The sequence below is a fragment of the Haliotis rufescens genome, unplaced genomic scaffold (genome assembly GCF_023055435.1).
Source record: "Haliotis rufescens isolate VD_foot unplaced genomic scaffold, xgHalRufe1.0.p SCAF_15, whole genome shotgun sequence".
Classification (NCBI taxonomy): domain Eukaryota; kingdom Metazoa; phylum Mollusca; class Gastropoda; order Lepetellida; family Haliotidae; genus Haliotis; species Haliotis rufescens.
In genome coordinates, this window is record NW_025963835.1 from 4472243 (window position 1) to 4476036 (window position 3794).

The following is a 3794-nucleotide window of genomic DNA, read 5'->3' on the forward strand; positions in this document are numbered from 1 at the left end:
TGTTTGAACTTAACCTCCACGAGAAGAGCCAGAAGGAACAAATGTCTTGGAATTCATTACGATGACTATTTATTCAAACGGCTTCCTTGATGCAGCGAACAGATACTTCACAAACGTACTGGAAGAAATCTGGGATCACAGCGACTTTTCCGACCTTAGCTTGTAGTGACACGAAAACAGTTCTCCCCGACTTTTGTCCCCCGCTTTAGATCTCCAATATATCCCACACCTGTGCATTTCCGTGATTCATCAACTAAACTACTATCTAGTGACTTCTGCATGGCTCGGTTCTAGTTTCCCGCCTGGATATAATTTATCAAATCCGTGATTCATCAACTGAATTACTGTCTAGTGACGGCTATGTGGTTCGGACCTTGACCCCTTCTCTAACGCTATTTATTAAACGACATCTTTATAATCCCTCGTCAGTCAGACCAGTTGTGTTGTGTCAGGTGTGACCTTCTATACACAGCCCCGAGATCTACCTACACACTTGCAAGTCCACTGTTTCTTGTCTCTAATTCCAGAAAACCAATTAATCCAGGGTGATTGGCTGCTATCTGCGCCCACACTAACACACATTTGACACAGTTGTTTACATTCATTTAAATAGGACTGCCTCCGTGGTTTAGTGGATAGAGCGTCAGTCCGGAGTGCGGACGATCATGGGTTCGATCCCCGGTGGCGTCATACGTTAAAGATGGTACTTGTTTATACTCTGCCTGGTGCTCGGCATTAAGGGGCTAAAACAAGGACTGGTCGGCTCGGAGTTAGTATATTGTTTCTGAGTTGGGTATTCATGTTTAAACTGCAGCTTGGTATCTGAGTGGGCTAGCACTGTAAAATTGGCATTAGTCCGGCCTAGTACAAGCAGCCACACACACACACACACACACACACACACACACACACACACACACACACACACACACACACGTATCGCAGTGCAATAACTTTACACCTCACCTCATCTCATCATATTTAAGGGGCGGTCGGGTAGCCTAGTGGTTAAAGCGTTCGCCCGTCACGCCGAAGACCCGGGTTCGATTCCCGACATGGGTACAATGTGTGAAGCCAATTTAAGGCGTCCCCCGCCGGAATATTGCTAAAAGCGGCGTAAAACCATACTCACTCACTCATCGTATTTAACAATAGTTTAAACATACTAATATATTTCATATAGAATCAGGTCACTTTTAATTCCACTTAATTAGTACGTCCTAATTATTTACATCTAACCCGGAGTGCAACTTACACTTATTACAAAACTGGAAAGGTTGGGAGGATATGTTGTTGTAGAAATGACAAATCAATAAAAATGCGACCAGGTAGCAACTTGGAATTAATATCTTATATGAGTCATGAGAATGGAGCAAATGTCGTGTCTTCATATGGTTAAAATCAAACCTGTTTATCGAACAGTTATACAATTTGACTATTTGATGGTAAATACTTTATTCAAACAAACAACCCAGATGTGAGTATTGAACCTTACTTATTTCTTGCATTATATTGCCACACGACCCCGAACATTTGGTGAACATTTTGTCAACTGTACCTAAAGTGAGTGATTTGGGTTTAACGCCGCTTTTAACAGTATACGAGTTTTATCACGGCGTGTCAGCTTAATGTGGGAGCAAAGCCCGAAGTGATGCAGGTGTCAGACGTTTACCACTTCGGTGAAACCCACGAGCACGGGTATGGTGCTGACACACCTAGAAACATAATCGGGGCGAACCGTGATTCGAACCCACAATCCTAGGTTTCTGGCGTGCCCAAGGGACGCAACTCTGCACAGCGAATCGCGGCGCTTAAGACAACTGGGCCACCCGTGCCCCCACCTTAAGAAAGTCATCGAGTTGTCTTGTGACAGAGAGGACAATAGACGTGATGGAGGAGACATTGAGTAATTGTATGCATTATATTGCATGACTAAATAGAGCTAGAAATAAACAAAATGATACTCGAGATATTTACACAAATGTATTATTGCTTACTTACATGATCAAAATAAAAGTGACAAAACATTTCTATTATCATAAGACATCTCGGCAAAAAGCAGGGTCTATTGTACAATTCCGTTTTAATCACTACCAAATAGTGCTGATATCTAGTGTACCCATCTTCCCGCGGCAAGGGAGGTAACTGACTATAAAAGTCTACTTTCTGTTAACTCCCTTGCCTCGGGAAGGTTGGTGTCCGTGAAGCACTGTATTTCAAGCCTATTTCTAGCTGCAGGATTAGGTAATGGCGAGACTGGTATTGGAAATCAATGGGTACATTATATTCTTTCATTTTAGAAACTGAACCAACAAAATTCGATTGCGTTTGATCATGTTGATGTCGGCATGAAAATCATTAGTGCTTGGTATCGGTTAATCAGGATAATGGACTAAACACATATGATGGCACCAATGCTGTTAACAGTGATGCGTGATAACAATTCCTTTCCTGTCAGGGTATGACATTGACAGCATTAGTGATCACATCTGAGCACTGTTTGCATTACTCTCATCAAGTTAGACTGATAAAATGTTAACATTTACTTGCTGTTATTTAGCGCTTTGGTTTTAGACGTAGTTTAATGATTTAACCGAGCCTCACTGGTCGCTATTGGACTCCGGATCCCGTTAATGCGTCACTCAGTCAAAAAGTAAATTTCAATTACACATAAAATACAAATGCTTAATCATTGACATCAATGTTCGTTTGTCCAACTTCACATTTGGGTATTTACCATTGCTATGTAAGGTCTGTCTCAACAACCATCACCCAAGATATCGTAATGCTAATTTCCTGAGCAAAATCCCCGCAGTTGAAACAGGAAATGTTGTAATAATGTATTGATAATTCTAAAACATTTTGGTTCCACGTTAAGAGGCCTTAAACCAAACCAAGATTTTAAAAGTGATTTTGATATTCAAGATTAGGATGAGCATTTCCAAAATTATTTCAGTTTTCAGTTCCATTCAGCAAAAAAAGATATTTGTGACTTAGGGATTGGGGCTTATTCTTTTTTACTTCGTCTGTCTGTTTGTTGTTTAACGCCGCACTCAGCAATATTCCAGCTATATGACGGCCCATGTTTTCTGTTTGAGAGAGCCATTAGTATGTTTTTGTCGACAACCGGTGTGTGTGTGTGTGTGTGCGTGCGTGCGTGCGTGCGTGCGTGCGTGCGTGCGTGCGTGCGTGTGTATGTGTCCGGTGAAAATATAATTCAGTTATTGTATTATCTTATGGACCAAATCGTCTCATTTCGGTAGATTCTAAATACGTATGGACAGCCACTTTGCAAAAATAATTTAGACATTCTAAGTAAAACACAAACACATATCTTAGACAATGTTTGAAGTATGTTCATGACATCATTATACACAAACTTTGCAGCCAAGCCTAGACCGCCCGCTTTCACCTTGGATTCATCGCATTCGCCTTGGATTAATTGTAAATAATCGAGTCTGGACCAGACAACCCAGTGATTGTCATCATGAGCATCGATCCACGCAATTAGGATACGATGACATGCATCAACCACGTCAGCGAGCCTGACCACCCGATCTCGTTAGTCGCCACTTACGACAAGCATAGTCACCATAAAGGAAAGTATTGACTTAGGTGTGTTCAAGCTGTTTAATACTGATACACCTTTCTTTTAAATGTAAAACAATTAGAGACGTCTCTTAGGTGGTTTTATAGCTGAAATCTAACAAAATATTTTCTTCCATATTCACATGCCTTGCTTCATCGCATTGTGGGTTAGGTAGGACCGATCCTATACATAGCCACCAAAGAAG